Source organism: Cupressus sempervirens, chromosome 1 (assembly GCF_028749045.1).
Source record: "Cupressus sempervirens isolate cs-2001-9-10 chromosome 1, ASM2874904v1, whole genome shotgun sequence".
Classification (NCBI taxonomy): Eukaryota; Viridiplantae; Streptophyta; class Pinopsida; order Cupressales; family Cupressaceae; genus Cupressus; species Cupressus sempervirens.
Window position 1 is genome coordinate 383,060,505 of NC_143118.1, and position 18,260 is coordinate 383,078,764.

The window sequence follows — 18,260 nt, forward strand, 5'->3', positions numbered from 1 at the left end:
TGTGCATTAATTCTTACATCTAATCCCAACAAAACTAAGACACATGTCATATTCATATTCTCATGATTACAATGTTAGTTTGAATTGTATGACATTCATGGGTCTAACTAAAAGCTCAGTGATGATACCTATCTTACAAGTTCAGTAACCAGTCCTAGGGATTGCATCTAGTACAGGGTTGCATTTCATACTCAAATTGCATTAGGGCATAACTTTGGTTACTTCTTTACTTGTATCTTTCAACTTGAGAGGTCACTAATTTCTTCAATATATCACGCTTCATCTTGATTGAACAGGCATTTGAATCCTTGGTCAATCTTTGTGAAATTGACAAAACACATGTCATGAGAAACAAACTGAGAATTCTGCATGAGATGTTAGTAGATATACATTTTGTATTACCATATCATTCATTTACATATTATCATGTCATGTTATAAGCATACATCATATCTCATCAATCACATTTTCATAATAAATATCCATCTCATCTATGCTAAATATTCATATATCATTATCCATTTACATTAATCAAAATCATATAGTTATAAATCTCATGTAAGAATAATCATAAGTGAAATAGTGTGACACATGCAGTTGTACTAAACAAGATATATATATATATATATATATATATATATATATATCCATTGGAGTCATAATGTACATCAATACAAAAATGAGTGCTACCTAAGTACTGCCAATCTCAATAAAATGATAAAAAAAGATGTTGATACAATACATTATCAAAAGTAAGATAGAAGAGATCAAGCTAACTACGTCCTTCCAAGTAGAGGAGAAGGAGGAATATGTACCCCTGCTAGTGGATGTGCACCCTCTGATGCTCTAACATACTCAAAAAATTGAGTCACCTGCTCTACTACCTCTAGGACTACTCCAACATAAGACACATAATAATATGTGGCTCTTAATGTCTATACACAAGCCTGATCTTACTGTTGCTCTAGCTACTCTTAAAGCTCATAGATCTCTTGATCCCACTCTACTAGGCATGTGTCCCAAACAACTAGCTGGATATATAAATCTCCCAATTGTCATTGTGCTATCCTCACTTGATCCCTCAATATCCTAAGGGCATCCTAAGTTTTTGCTAGGATATCTCTACCTTGTGGCCAAAGAGCAAGATGATCCTACATCTCCTCATCACCCACTACTCTACCCATTGTGGAGGTTGACCTTCCACCCTCCATATCTGAGCATCTCCTATGATGGAACCCAAGGTTCCCTTCTATCCTCGAGCTCTCCTATGCCTAGATCCACTAGCACTAACACCTAGATACACTCTCATCTATCAAAGTAGGATCAAAACTTGTATAGTCCACTATCTTAGACCCTCCTATTGTGGCTATTATGGTGCCTAAACTGGTTGCACTGGTATTGCCATCCCTACTACATCTGTGCGCCAAGGGAAGGGATGACTCACAAAATACTCTTTATACTTAGGCATCATCCCTCCATCTATGATTGCTACCATGTAATCCCAACAAGTCAGCCCTGCACATAGACTATAGTTATCCCTAGATCTAGCCTCTCTAATCACTACTTCTTCACCTCCTCAGTGAAGCAAGCATATGAATAGTACTCCTATGGCTAGCCATACTGCTTCCACACATAAGTCAATGGAAATTTCTAAATAACATGTATAGAATGACCAATCAATGGCTAAGAAGTGAATAGAAAATTGAGTTGTTCTTAGGCATCATCCCATGCCTTTGTTTCTTACCATGACTACCATATCATTGCAATAAAATCATCTAACTATGTCTGCCACTTCTCCATCTTACCCAGAGTAGTCTAGGTCATTTTCCCTCTATATTTGCAAATGTAGGGCTCCTTAGGTTGTTGCCCATCCTTGCATATTTTCCTCATCATGGGTAGGTTCTCTTGTGCCCATACCTAGAACACATATACTCCTATTGTCATACTCTTCATCTCTCTATAGATGATCTTGTGCATCTCATGGAACATATGGGCTAACATGCACTAACTCCACCCAAAATACATTGGTTGTTGTAGCATCCTCCACAACATCTATCCCCATCCGCACTCTAGCCCATATTGTCCTCTCTCTAGCATCATATAACATTTGAGAAAAGCTCCTAGTACTACTACCAATCTATGGGTAGGCTCATATACCTGCACCAACTCCTGCCATGGTATAGCTCTACCCATGATGATATCATCTTGAAATATGGCCCTTAGTGCCAATGTCCCTAGTCATGGTTGTGTATCATAGTCTATATGTGGCCCATGGAATGGTATCTAGAGTATCTTGTATATGTCCTCTAGTGTGATGGTCATCTCTCCCAGAGGAATATAGAAATGCTCCACCAAAGTAGTCAGTAAATTATGATTCACTCATAGATCAAGGATATCACATAGATAGGAGAGACCAAGGGTATCAATGTGTGTCAACTTAGCATCATTTAGCTATCTGATCAATGCCCTAAGAACTAGATAGTTTGATCTAAACCCAACATGTGGAAAGTCAACCTGTGAACAAGAAAACAACATAACCACACTCAATATTTGACATGCATATAAACATGGTTTCTATACTAATACAATGCAAACATCTTGAAAACATGATTCAGTGATAAAAAATGAACATTATTTTTTTGACACAAATGATCCAATACAACTTGGAATCTCATGCGATACTTTGCATCTTTTTGTGAGGCCTTACATTCTCGTGTGCATGACCCACATCCTCGTGTGAGGAAACTCCACAACCCATGCGAGAAAATAATCTCACATGAAATAGAAACCCTACAATGTGTAAAATGAACTAAATTTAGGGTCTGTCACATGAGAAATAGGTATCCCCCATGTGAAGAAACCCCACTTTGCACATGAGTAAGTTCCCTAGTGGAACTTCTTCGTGCGAGTTTTTATAGTGCCTCACGCGAGGACTTTGATGAAAAATATTTTGAATTCATTAAAAATTATAAAAATTCAATTCAAAAGCATGAAATTTGAAATTTACTATAGGTTTATGAGCTACTCACTAGAGATCCATAGTTCATTGTCTGGTTGTGTCGCTTGGATTGCTCGAATTGATTTGAGTGCACGGGGACCACCATTTTTGCCTCAAAGCTCTTTCTCCACAAAAACACAAATGATTTGAAAATGAATTTTTCAACCGTTATTTAGGTTTTGACCTAATTTTCAAAGTGTTCCTATGGACATGAAAATTACCCACCCCCTTGTCCAATTGGACTGCTCTGAACTCATTTTTGGGATCAAAATCAAAATCTAACATACTTAAACAACTCAAAATCACATATTAAAATTTTGGGACTGAGATGATTGAACACTTGTGTAGTATATCTTTCTAATACTTTATGAATCTTGTAACTTCATCATATCAACATTTTCTCAAAATTCTCAAAAAAATTCAAATAAAGTCAACTATGGTCAAATTTGGTCAAACAAACCTTCAAATCACTTTGAATCAACTCCAAATTTTCATTATGCTCTTCTAATCTAATCTACATTCTTCTAAATCTTTGATCACATCTTTATCTTCAAATATATTGTTCTTCATCACTATTTTGGTGTATCATCTTTTGATTTTTCTCCTAAGGGGGTAGGATGATTACATCATTGAATCTTTCAAAACTAGATTCAACCTAATCTAAACATAATGCCCTAATTGCTAGGGGTATTTTATCACTCAGGGCATCTTTTTTCCCTCTATTTTGCATCATACGCTATCTAATATTACTTATAGATCAATTGATCAAACTCATAACAATGCTAGTCATAGCTTGATGGACAAGTATCGAGGCATTCTAGACCTAACTCCTGAGAATTAAGCCTCATTCTATGGATAATCCTACAAATCATGATTAGATCTTGTTATCTTTTATGGTCCAATATTCAGATGTTCTATCTAGACTCTATTGGATTAATAGTCATTCTAAACATAATTCTAAAGCTTTCTTCCAATCATTGTTTAATAGACAGGTATCAAAGCATACTAACCTTGACTCTTGAGGATTAAGCCTTATTCTAAGGATAATTATATGAATCATGATTAATCTTGTCATCTTTTAATGGATAGGTATTAGGGTATTCTAACCTCAACTCTTAAAATTGAGTCTCATCTAGGTTTTCTATTTGGACTTCAAAGGGTTTAGTTTCATTCTAGAGATAACCCTACAAATATCATTAATTGGTTTTTGTGTCATCAATCTTGGAATCAATGTTAGTTTTGATCTATACTTCAAAATTTTGATTTCTTTGAATCAATTTATTGCTCACACATTTATTCAAAGAGGGGAAAATTTAATACCCCTAAATTGGCACATTGGTAATCTAAAGCAATTTTGGTGCCTCAATCTTATAACATATATTTGTTGATCAAATTTAAGTCCTATTGTACTGGTCATTTCTGAATCTAATCATTTCTACCTAACCTAACCGTTGAATGTAGAAAATCACTAATCTATTGTAAGATCTATGACACGTGCTCACCAAAGTGTATGATGAACAACAAGTGTATATCAAAATATAGAGGGATGAAAGAAATATAAGAGCTACCTCTAAATCCAAATTCCCAAAGGAGTGATCCAAATTGATTAAACAAAGAGGTTAATTTCATAAAAGAATTAGTCTATGGAGAATATGAATAGAGAAGAAAATATTATATGTTTTTATAGAAATTATGTATTGAATTCTTGATTGAAATGAAAAAAAAATACTAACCTTAAAGTAGGGTACATCTGGAAAATGCTATTTTCTTATTTTTGTGTAGAGTTTTGGGAAATTCTACAACCAAATCTAGACTAGAAATGTAGAAATAGAGAAAACACATAAACCTTTTGCCTTTCTAAAGAAATTCAACCTTGACCCAAAGTCGAGGTAAGATCTTACCCCTTTATTTCTGACCTTGACCTGTGCTACTCCAATGGAGTTTATGTTTGTAGATCTTGAAAGTTCACCAAAAAGGGTACTCAAATTTGCACTAATATTCATTGTCCCACAGCTACTTCTACAAGAAAAAGGTTTTTTTGTTGGATGGGGGGTTTTCCTTGGTCAAGCCTTGATCTAGAATTAACCTTGAAATTGAAATTACAATATAGATAAACAAAGTAAATGCAACTATTCACCTTGCTTATATTGTCCTTGTGGAGGATTTGAATCCCTGGATCCATAAGTATGGATGTTCCAAATGGGTGTAGAGTTGAATGTAGGATGTCTCAAATCAATTGCATTAGATCTTCAACACCAATTTTGAATGGATCTTGGAATAGGAATAAGCTTGAATGAATTTGGATGTTAGAATCTTCAACAAGAGGGCTCCAAAGAGATTGAATCCTTCAATAGCTATCAATGGATCTCCTCGATGAATTGAATTCTTGAATGCTCAAATGAGGATAATCAATCATAGAAATTTATCTTCATATCATCTCCTCGTGAAAAGTAGATAATAGATAGATGTCATAATGAGAGAATAAAGCTTCCTTATATACTAGTTTAGGGCACAAACTTCTAAAGAGGCTGACTTAAGATAATTAAATTCAAATTAAGCATTAACCCCTAGAAATGGTTCTAGATTAAATGAAATTAAGGGTTTACCATTCTAAAACTTGAAACACTCAACTTGAAATTGGGAAAACAAACTTTTTGAAGCTCGATATCCCAAAACCTCTAGACCCTAAAATTTGGACCTAGGGTAAAGTTCAAGGTTGACTGTCACCCAGAAAGTCAAAAATCTTAGACCTTCAAGAAAGGCTACTAGAAAAGAGCTCGAAATAGGGGAGAGAGAAGCATAACAAGGGGAAAATCTAGATCCAGTCAAATACCCACTCAAGGTGCCCACTATAGCAAGAGTATGGACTCCATGAAAACTCTTGTCAAAGGATATTGTAATGAAAAGATAATCTTATTGAAATCAAAGGAACAAAGAAATTCTCAAGCCCCCAGGGACTCAATTCTTTATCAACTCCAAGATCACAATAAGAGAGACATCTGTAGAAGAGAGAGAGAGAGAGAGAGAGAGAGAGAGAGAGAGAGAGAGAGAGAGAGAGAGAGAGAGAGAGAGAGATTATCTCTGCTAATGAGAACTTATGTCCCATTGTGAACTACACAAAGAAACAATGCAACTACAAAGATGGAATTGAACCACCTAGTGAATGTGGCTACTCACTAGTTAATCCATCAAAGATTCACCCTTAGGAATATTCTATTCCATAAGAATAAAATGAAAAGTAAAAGAGATCTAGCCTTAAGGACACCTTGGAACTTAAGGGGTCAAAATTTTTGAAATTGGAGGGATCAAGGGATCCTATAAAAATCAAAATCTATTCTTTAAGGATTAGTCACTAATATGTAAAGGGAGATAAGTACCTTTAAATATATATATATATATATATATATATATATATATATATAGAGAGAGAGAGAGAGAGAGAGAGAGAGTAAAAGTGCATGTGTACAATAAGGGAGTAGAGTGTATGACCCCACGTTAAAGTCATTACTAACACTTTAATAGGAGCAATGGCTTGAAGGAAAAAATAAACAACTCCACTAATTACATTTCTACTATGAGATGACCCCAAACAAAGACAAATCAAGAGAAATACCACAAACAAATACAGAGAACATAGAAGGGATCTACCTTCCATGGGGTTAGTATGATCATAAGATTATATATATATATATATATATGATATTATTGCAAATGAATTGACATCATTCCCCAAAGAAAGTAGAACTACAATGATAATGGAGGAAATAAAATATAAGAGTTAAAAAGAAGAATCTTTTTGGACCATGACATGGATACTAAAAAGAATCAATGCTACCTAGTCATAGATCCAAGTAGATTTCACAAGGAAACTTTTACAAACAAAAGCATAGGTATAACATAACATGAAAAAACATGTAGAAGAAAAATAGATATAGATATAGAAGTATCACAACATGTTCAATTCCTTTATCACCTTGCACCAACAAAGCAATAAGGGTCATAGACAAAAATCTAGCAAACATTTAGTAATCACATTATAGGAGAAGCACAATAGGGGGAAAAAACACACAAAAGGCTACCATGAAGGACCAATAAATTAAGCATGTTTCCTACTCTCCCCATCTTGTTCTATATCATTTAGGGAAGGTGGGTAACTCACAAAAGGGACTATATCCAACACAATAGGAATGATAAGCAGTTCCAAACAAGGATCCTCTTGAGAATCATCATGTTCAATACTATGTGTAATTATCAATTGTGATGAAATAATATTAGGTAAATCAATGTCAATGTCAATAGTCTCATATTCATCATCAATATCATCAAAAGTATAGTCTTCATCCAAATTAATCAAAATCAGATCTAAGATATGAACAAAATAATCATAATCTTGCATCTTAACCTCATTATTAGCATTAACTTTGTGTAACACATCATGCATAGATTGATTAAAAGAAGGTAAATAAATGTGAATAAAAGAAGTATGGACCTTAGCATGAGAATGATGCTTCTTATGATGTTCATTAGTAGACTAATTAAATTTTGTCTTATTTGAAACATGTCTAGAACTAGGAGGAACAATTATTGGAACCTTCATATATTCTTTACAAAGATTAATAAGATTCTTAGAAAACTGACAAGAAACACTAGGAGCCTGATAAATAGAACCAAAAGCCATAGATAAAGGAGGTATGGAAGGTGTAGGAAAAATACCATGATTAAGATCCATCAGAGGCATGCTTAACTCAAGAATCTTGCAAGATTATCAAGTTGAGAAGGACATGGTTAATCCTCTTCACTTCTTCATCATGAAAAAATTTAAGACACTTATGGATAGGAGAAGCAACAATATGCATGGTGTTTGACCAAGGAAGACCAAGCTTAACTTGAAATTGATCAAAAGTAGGAACACCAACAAAAGTAGTGTTCATAATTTTACCACAAAGTTCAACTGGAAAATCAATAGAACCAAATGATGTATACAGAAAACCATTACAAGTTTGAATCCACACATTAGATGTATCATAAGAATCATGTTGCAAGTGTTTCATAAAATAATTTTCTTCAATAATAACATTGACTAAGGATGTAGGATCAACTAGACAACCATGTGTAGGTATCTAAGAAATCTTAGCATAAATGTAAAGAGGACCTAAAGAGCTTTAATAATCTTAGAATCATCAAAATTAATCAAGAGTTCTTGAGGTATTTTTTTCTTATATTATTTTCAATTTTTGGGTTGAGTTTTGAACCTAAGTTGAGGTTTCTATGTATGAGGAGGTTGAATTTGAGGTTGAGGTGGAGATACAGATTGTGACAAATCAGCATGCTCCACATGGTTGAAAACATGAGTGAGATCATCCATCTTTAAATCATAAACAATATCCATAGAAGATGGTTGAGCAATGACATTAGTATCATGTGTAGGTAAAGGATTCATATAGATTTGAAGATTTTGATTAGGAGGAGAGATAGACTTGTTCCCACTACTATCAAAATTATCCATAGATAAGGAATTAGAATCAATCAAGTCTTGAACCTTATGTTTTAAAGAATAACACTTCTTCGTATCATGGTCATTTAGACAATGGTATTGACAAAAAGCTCTAGGATCAAAATATTTAGATGCAATAATAGTAGGTAAAGTAGGTTGAATAGGAGGTAAAGTAATCATATTAGAAATTAACAACCCATTTATAATAGAATGTAAATATTCAGAGAGAGGAGTAAATGTATAATTCAAATGAAAAGTAGTGGATGTAGAAGTAGCATTATGAGATGCAACAACAACTTGTTCAACAACTGTATTCACCTGTTTGTTTATCTTGACATAGTTGTTAGGCTTTTGAAATTTTTTAGATTAGGAGAACCATCACTCTTATCAACTAGAATATGAGACATTGAAGTGTTTCTCTCAAATTCAATCACTTGTAATTGATAATGATGAAGTGCTGCACAAAGTTGTTGAAAAGAAGTAAATTCAGTAAGAAGAATCTTATCTCTAATATCCTTTTGCAAATTTTAAATAAACATATGTTGAATATCAATATCAAGAATGAGATAAGAAATCTAAGAATGTAAATTCTTAAATCTACCAATGAATTTAGTCAATATTTCCTTTGTGTTTTGTTTACAATGCATTAAATTGATTAAAGACACTTGCAAACCAATGTTGTTTTGAAATTGTTGAATAAAGACATTGGTAAGTTTTGGAAAAGAGTCAATAGAATAAGAAAGCAATGAACAAAAATATTGCAAGGCCTTATCACAAAAAGTTCTATCAAATAACTTAGCTAAAATCCTATGGCTATGAAATAATCACTACAAAGGATTTGAAATGTTTTAACATGAGTAACAAGGTCTCCTTCAACATGAGAAATAGTCACTTCAAAGAAAGCAGAAATAAGATGGAGTAGGTTACTTCTAGCATTTGTGCTACTGCTACCAGCTTAGGGAAGAGAACTAATGAAGAAATCACATCTCTAGGTGGTCCAAGTAAATGAACCAAATAGAGCTCTAGGAACAAAATAGCTGAGGGCATAGTGGGATCTGTAGTTAAAACCATCCAAAGTATTCTGAAGGGTGGAAAAGAGGTGGTCCAAATGATCAAAGCACTACAATAGCAGTTCTTATGTGTTTTTGGCACTAATACATTAGGGGTCAATTTGTGACGTTAATTTGCAATGGCAAGAAAAGGTAATGTGGTTTTGGCTTTTTTTTTTCAATTTTAGCTCGATGTCGTCGCAATTGTGACCTCAGGCATTGCAATTGCGACGACAATGAGATATAAGGGAAAAAAAAAAAGCCAAAAACCCTCATTTGAATGAAATTGCGCGACACAAGGTTCTTCTGAAAGGAAAGGTGCGCGTGCGGGAGATCACTTTAGCAAGGTGTAAGGCGAACTCGAAGCCTTCAGAGGGTTGGGCAGAGACGCGCATCGGCAAGGTTTAAGACAAATAAACCCATTACTCCTTTGTTCTCCATGTTTTTCAGTGTTTCCATGTCTTAGTCGCTTAATATCATATTTCTTTTATCCATTGTTCCTCCATCACAAACTCTTTTCATTTATTGGCATAATTCCAATAACTGATCTAATACCACTCTTTTATAATAGTTTCACTGTAATATCTCATAGCTTGACTTGTATTCAATCTGCAGGATTAGTAATTATCCTCAATTTTGCATTCTCTATTGTCAAGGCACAAATATTTGTTGCTGCTTCTTAGCCAGAAGTATAACCTCTTATCATTAATGTCTCATGGCACTCCAAGATAATCCTCAGAAAATCATAGAAAATTCATATGAAATCGATTCCATGACAAAACAAAACAAAATCTTTGAGCTCTTCCTTGAGACGGCTTATAGTCAACAGAGCCGACACTTATTAATCAATCAATATCGTATCAAATAACAATATCACTAATTTCTGCCTCAATAGATGATAAATTCACAAATATTTTAGTTAAGCTAAATCAGTTCTCAACACTTACATTAGTTGGAATATTAGAACTCATTTGCAAAAAGATGTAGCCTTCAGGATTACTTTTAAAATTGTCTTTCCAACCCTTACCAATTTTGTCTCTTCAAAGACTTCACATGATACTTAGACGCCTTCAGGTATCCCCACCTGAAGGCACAGCAACACAAATTTCCTACTATGTGGCAAGCTGAGGTGAGACTAATCCCTACAAATGTACCAAGCTACCCATAATTCAGATCCATCAGTAGATACTGAGCCTGAGTCAAACTTGAGACCAATTGGGAGCAAACCCAAAGTCCAAGTGAACTCCACTACACATTCGGGCTCAAAAAAGGGTTTGTGGTAAACCACATGAGAATCAAACCAGAGTTGATGTGTAGCATTGAGATCATTAGCCTAAAACTATGACTCACGACCTGCCTTCAAACCAACTTGGTTACACGTGCGCCATTAAAAGGTTTTGTGGTTAACCAGGTGAGAATCGAAACAGATTTGATGCGTAGCCTTAGGAACATTAGCCTAACACTATGCCTCATGACTTGCCTTCACACCAACTCGGCTAAAAATGTGCCCTTTAAAAGGGCTTGTGATACATCTAGAGAGAATCAAACTGGTGTTGATGCATAGACCAGGAACATTAGACTTCACAGCAACTCGGCTACACACATACCCTTATTTTTGTCTTCCAAATTTATTATTGTTATTTGTTAATAAATACAGTATACTACTTGAGAAAGGGAACATTGTAGAGGTTGATTCATCTCTTTAGGATTTATCATATAGCTCTTTAGGGTTCTTTTAGACCTCATTATGTTATGCTATGAGTTTTTTAGCTATTGCTGCTGCAATCTTGGCTTATGGTCTAACACCCTTGAGTATCCTTGGGTTCAAAGGGACATCTGGGCTTCCCCCTAGTAAGAATGGGGTGATACTGTGTAAAATATTTGGTTTATAAAACCTTGGTACATCATATTTTAGGGCTGCAATTATTTACTAGGTTTGGGGAGGATCAAGAGGTAACTTCAGAGTTGTAAGTTCAGATTTGGACTACCTACAGCAAGGTATCTTCATAGGGACAATGATTAAGATGTAAATTTAGAGTTACAAGTTCGGATTTGGACTTCCTACAGAAAGGTATCTTCATACTTCTGATCATCATTGAGGACAGCAAGAAAAAGGACAAGATTATCAGACCTGGCACTGATTTATGGGGAGTTTGACAAGGTGGTTTGAAAGTTTTTCTGAGAACGGATAAGGTTTGAAGATCAACACTAAGAAATTTGTATCTTTATCTACATATTTTAATCATCTTTATCTAAGGACAATAAGAGGAAATCAATGTAATCCATTTCTAAATTTTTTGAGTAGAATTAAAGGGATTTTTTGCACTTTCCCAAGTTCAGTGATTATTTATTCTAGCAGAAAAATAAGATCAATAAATCTGATTATAAATCTGAGTTGGTTGTTAAATTTCTTAGTTACAAGTAAATTTTCAAATTTTTCTATGCCCTATTTTTGGAAATATTTATGTTTCTATTATCCCTATTTGGGAATATAATATAATACATTCAAGTGGAATTTTCAACTAATTGCTCTGACCGCTTTCTTTAACTATGGGTTTGCTTGATGGCAGCAACCCAATTGTTGAGAAAATTTGGGGGTAACCTAGTCGCTTCTTTTTTCAAGGTGATCTGAGTTCGTTATTGCTTTAGTTCACCCTAAGGAATGTTGGTAGGAGGCACAACAGCCCTGCATTGTCCTATGGATGATTCTCTTGTTGAGTTTGTATGGTTGCAACGAGTTTTATAATATAGCAGGTTTACAATTTTGTCTTGAGCTACATGGTTATATATTTGCAATATCATTTTTTTCTACAAGAGCAGCAAAGATGCCAAAAGAATTGAAGTCAAATTCCTGAGTTATGTTCCATAACCATAATACAGTGTGGTTTTTGAGAGGGAATGCAGGCTCGCAGTATCATATTCTGTGTAATGGAATAAAATGCAACATATTCTTTTGGAAACAGTGGTCAATTTGCAATAGACCAGACTGCAAGTGCATTGTTATATCGTGTAATTCCAATCAAAATTTTAATAGTCTAGCACATTGATAAAGTTAATTGTAATAGGCCAACTCATTTCAAGAGTTAATTGTAATTCTCTCTTTTTAAAAGAGCCTGTAACATTATTGATCATGGCATTATATTTTATGTAAACAAAAGTTTGCAGTGGTTTCCTAGTATCTACCATAGTAGTAAAAATCTTCTTAGTAAAAAAAAGGCAAACCAAAAGATTCAAAAATTATCGAACTATCACGAATCAATCAAGAAAAAATCATATTTTCAACACACGTATTATTGCACTTGCATTGTTGCACTTACAGCTGACATTTGACACTTGGAGTTGATATGCACATTTCTTTGAGGTGGGTGATAACAAAGAGCTCATCAATTTTCACTGTGTTATCTTCTGGCTACAAGTCTACACCATTCTTCACTGTTTTTTATTTATACCTAATACAATGTTATTTTTCAAAATGTTTATCACTGCCACAGTTTTTGATAGTTGGCTTCTTTGTATTAACGCCTATAAGGAGCCATTGGATATTGGAAGATAAAGGTTATAAATCTCAAGTAGTTTGTCTGCGAGATTTCTTTTGGATTTGGTTGTGTTACATGAAATGCTGAAGTAAGATGCACTGATTTCAACCCATTCTGATTGATTTGTACATATTCTTATAACTAGTTCCATATATTTAATTACATTTAGACACTATCTTTTAATGCTTTATTTCAGTGTGCTACATATTCTATTTCATATTTGTGATATATGATGAAAGTATTATAACATATGGAGGAACAGTCCATGATTGGTGTGGCCAGTTGAAATGGTTTTAGTTTCAATTTTACACCATTTAATACAAATAATCAATTTACCAATCGACCCCTAGGTTCATTCCATTTGCAGTAAAATCTTCATTACATAGAAAATGTTCACAAAATCTATGTCAATGCTCACACATCTTCTTGGACTTACGCAAATCTATGTCAATCCTCACACATTTTCTTGGACTTACGCAGGAACTATGCTGCCCTGCAGCTCTTGTTAAATATGTTATCAACTTGGATTTTCTATTAAAGGCTCTCATGCTAAATTGAAAGCCAGGTAAAGAAAAAGATATTATACACTATTTTGTTGGTACCCTGTGTAGCACAACAAACTTGTTCTTACTATAAGAAAATTTTCTTTTTTTTTGTTTCATTGCAGATCTTCTACTTACACAGAGGTCTCTCCCCATCATTGGACACACTTGATAACATTTGAGCTTTGGATCGCATACAGGAAGTGTGTCTATACACATAAGTATAAACTTCTTCTTTTCCTGCAACACATATAACAACAATTTTAAGTGCTTGCAAGGTATATACTTATGAATAAATATTACATCCTGATTTAAATGTATGAAAACAATTTTCATTCCTTTTAAGCTTCATTCATCTCGAGGTGCAATTCACAAACTCAAGAATAGTGGCTTTTGTTCTTCAGGATACCTTTAGCAGAAGAGTATGTGAATGCCCCCTCATGTCTGGAGTCCAGTTTAGAGGAGATGGCTATTTACACTGCTAAGGTTTGTTGAATCTAATTCTGAATAACATTGCTTGCTATTGTTTAATCTAATCTAATGTATATTTTAACTAGACTTCTAGCTTATATGTTTTGAAATTTTTGTTAGGCCTTGTAGTTTGTATAATTTGATTGCCGGAGAGCTTCTACAGCTAAGCAAGAAGGCCGTTGCACGAGTTATAGCCATGTGCTCGGGTATGAAAATTGTTTTTTTTTTATTCTAATGTATATTTTAACTAGACTTTTAGCTTATACATTTTGAAATTGCTTTTAGTGGCTTAATGTTGTAAGGTCTCTTGAAATAAGACCTTCAGGTGGTTGGTCAAAGTTTTACAATTAATCTTAGGAATAAAGTCAAGGAAAGTATTTTTAAAATATTAAAGTATTTAGCTAGGTCTAAGAAGATTTGTGTACTTTTGACAGTTTTGCTTAGTTTGTGAAAGTTTTAGACCGAAGTTTTCATAGCCCAATTTTTTCTTCCTACAAAGAACGATCATGTCAGATAATATAAGTGAAGAACAAAATAGGGAGACAATCGCTAGATTGTGGTCTAACTTGAAAAGAAAAGGTGATGGAAAATGTTATTGTCCTTGCAATATTTGTAAGGGCTTAAACCGTAGAAGACTGCTAATCAAAACAGTTAAGAGACATTGTAGGGAGAATAGTCACATTGAAGGGGGGCATGACTATCATCCACTGGTAAGTCGTTCATTATATCATTTTAACAATTTATATACATATGAAAACACTTGATGATGAGTTGATGATCATGGTTTATTTATGTTAATAAATTTTATATAGGTTGATCTTCCCAGGGAAGTACATGATATGAACCACAACAATTTGAAGAATATGGTTTTCGAAGTGGAGGAACATGGAGGTGCAAATATCCAAGGTGAAGATAATGATCCCATGGAAGATGATGATCATGCACCAAAAAACACAATTGAAGAGGATGGTATAAATACATTGATCCATGACACATCTAGTCCAAGCGTATCTGATCATGATGATGATGATGATAGCCTCGACGTACCTCTACTTCAGAAGGCATATGAGCCCCTATATAAAGACTCCCAAACAACTCTTCTCTTTGCTGTATTGTTGTTGTTGAACTTGAACGTTATGAATGGTTTATCCAACATAACAATGTCACGTATGTTAAGGTATGTCATATATGTCTTTATAGTTAACAAAGGGTGAATAATGTACCACTAATATTGTTTATATTAACAACTTATATTTTTTTTTGTAGATTTATAGGCGAGTTTCTATTACCATCATCAAATATTCTACCTCGCTCATATTGAGAATTAACTATTGTTATGAAAGATATTGGAATGGAGTATGCAGCAATACATGCTTGTCCCAATGATCATATTATATATTATAAAGAACATGAATTTGCAACACAATGCCCTGTATGTCATACGAGTAGATATCAAACAGATCAACTAATAAAAAAGGTGCCTCAAACGGTTCTTCGTTACATCCCCATTATTCCACGGATGCGACAATTATTCAGGTGTAGTAGCTTGGCTCAATTTATAGATTATCATGCACGCGATAGAAGTTGAGATGACATTATTCGAATCCCTGCGAATGGTTCAACATTTATCCACATAGAGGAAAAGTGGCAACACTTCAAAGAAGAACCTCATAATCTTAGGCTTTCATTGGTAGTGGACGGTGTCAATCCATTTGGAGAGATGAGATCTATTTACTTGGTGTGGCCTATTTTTGTTATCAACAATAACATTCCTCCGTGGATGTCAATAAAGAGGGAGCACATTATGTTGGCAATAATATTACACCAGTGGAGAGTATAGCAAGGTATGTAATATTGTTGAGAATCTAATTATGTACTAATTAACCTCTATATTTATACTATCTAACATATTTCAAACTTTTCATAGATTGCCTGACACATCAAAGTTAACAAAGGCACGACTAGAAAAGCACGAGACACACAAGCTCAGCTCTGGTGGTTTTTCAAAACTTCAAGCAAGAGTTGTAAGTATTAGTAAATGAAAAATTATATCAAATTTTTTATATAATATGATCAGAAATGCTAGGACTCCCTTATTTAGCTCATCAATTATAAATAGGTCAATAGAATATAATAACAGTAGTGGATTTTCATATTCAATATAAACAATTCAACAATTGAAGTTAGACTCTGCAATCTAGATTAGTTAAGATTCCTTCAGTTACTAATATGACATTATTTAAAATCTCACCCTTGATGTTTCCATCTCAATAGATTTCAAACTGATCTTGGGGAGGATCAAGCTCAGAGGGATGGGTATGATAAAAGTAAGGCCACCCAGCAATAGAATTGCAACAGATGTAAGTGTATGGAATGTTGGATGCCTCAATTGCCCTCCTAACAACTCTCTTTTCTTTGTAAAAGCTTAGCCCTGGTTCTATTGGATTGGCTCTATCTGTATCATGCCCAAATTCTAAAGGAAGAAACCTCTGCAACAAAGTTCAACAATTCTTAAGTCTATTACAGTTAACAAGCATTCATGGTAATAATGTTAGGGTCCTATGTTCTGACCTTAATAGTGCCAATTTCTTTAATGGCATTTACAATCTTAAGCTGATCTGTAAGTTGACCACTGCCCACAATTGAAATAACAATATCAATGCCTTGCATGGCCTTTACCATTGAATTATGATCACTTAAATCTCCTTGCAGAACACCCATTATAATATACATGCACATTAATAAGACCCATTACAGAACATGTAGACATTAATAAAACCCATTACAACACAAATTTTTACAACTATAATATAGCTCATGATCCCAACCAAATTAGACTCATTGATAAGGAGATCACTGACCAAACACCCCTTCTTAACATAATTTCTAAATACCCAACTTCAAAACAAGACAGTCAAACATGATTATTTGTGAGATGACCACTATCTAACAATTTAGCAAACAGCTACAATAGTAGTTACCATGAACAAACAAGAAAAGCTTAATCATATATTCTAAACCTATATGACCAATTAAAACAATCTATAGTCTGTAAAATCAATATTTTAAACAAGTACACACACTTTACAACTGTGCCATACATATCTACCACAAAATCTTAGTTATGAACAGAGCTAGTGACATACATAGACAATGTTAACACCAGAATCTTTCAATTCATGGAGGCACTTTTCTTTGGCAGAATCATGGGCAGTGATGGGTCTAATGAGAGCATAGGTAGAATGGCCTGCATTTACAGCTGCAAGAGCAACAAAGTGACCAATATAACCAGTGGCTCCAATCACTAATATTTTACTTTTCTCTTCGTTCACAAAATCCTCATATGAAGAAATCTCACAAATGGAGGCCATGGTTGAGACTGAATTTTCCTCCAATAGTTGAGAATAAAGGCAGTGATTGAAAGAATGAGGGAATGCAGCAGCACTTGCAGCCATTTTTATTTCCAAAGAGCTAAACTAACTCTTACCCAACATAAGAATTCGGAGAAAATATGTTGGTACAAGCAAAGCATACAAACACACAACATTTATATAGTAGATTGCTCCATCAAAACTGCTCAATTTTTCTCCTATTATATTGTGATGGATATAGATGATTTGTTGTTGATATTTTAACTACCCTCCATTGGTTGATGAAACATTGCAAGTAAAATTCACCATACCACGCAAAAATATAGGGCTTAGAGTTCAAGAGATGCCTCATAGAAGAGGATAAGAGAATTGGCTTCCAACAAGGCTATAGAGCCATGGCTGAACGGCTACGAGCTAAAATCAGTGTGGAAGGTTCTAATAATGATGTATCTGAGCCACAGGTAAATAAGCTAAATGAAATTTATTTCAAATTGAATACTTTACCAATTATTCTATTTGATGTTAAGTTCCAATATAAAGTGAGTATATCTATTTTAAGCAAGCAATGATAACAATGCATAGGATGTTGGAATGCAGCCTGAAAATCCTTCTACACAATCTGTGGATGCCGAAGGTTTGCATGATGTGCATCCCAGTGGTGGAGGTATACATTTGCTATTAAATTTTTTATATGTAATTGCAATTGGTGTTTGGATTAAAGTAACATTTTGTATAGCAGTTGTGGAGGATCGAGGGGTCGATGTTCATGATCGTGTCGACGTTGAGTCCAAACAAAATG

At 34.2% G+C, this 18,260-nt stretch overlaps 1 pseudogene; it reads right to left on the reverse strand.

Moving 5' to 3' along the window:
- Nucleotides 1-16,273: 16,273 nt before the first annotated feature.
- LOC149577879 (leucoanthocyanidin reductase pseudogene) lies at nucleotides 16,274-17,545 on the reverse strand (annotated as a pseudogene).
- Nucleotides 17,546-18,260: the final 715 nt, after the last annotated feature.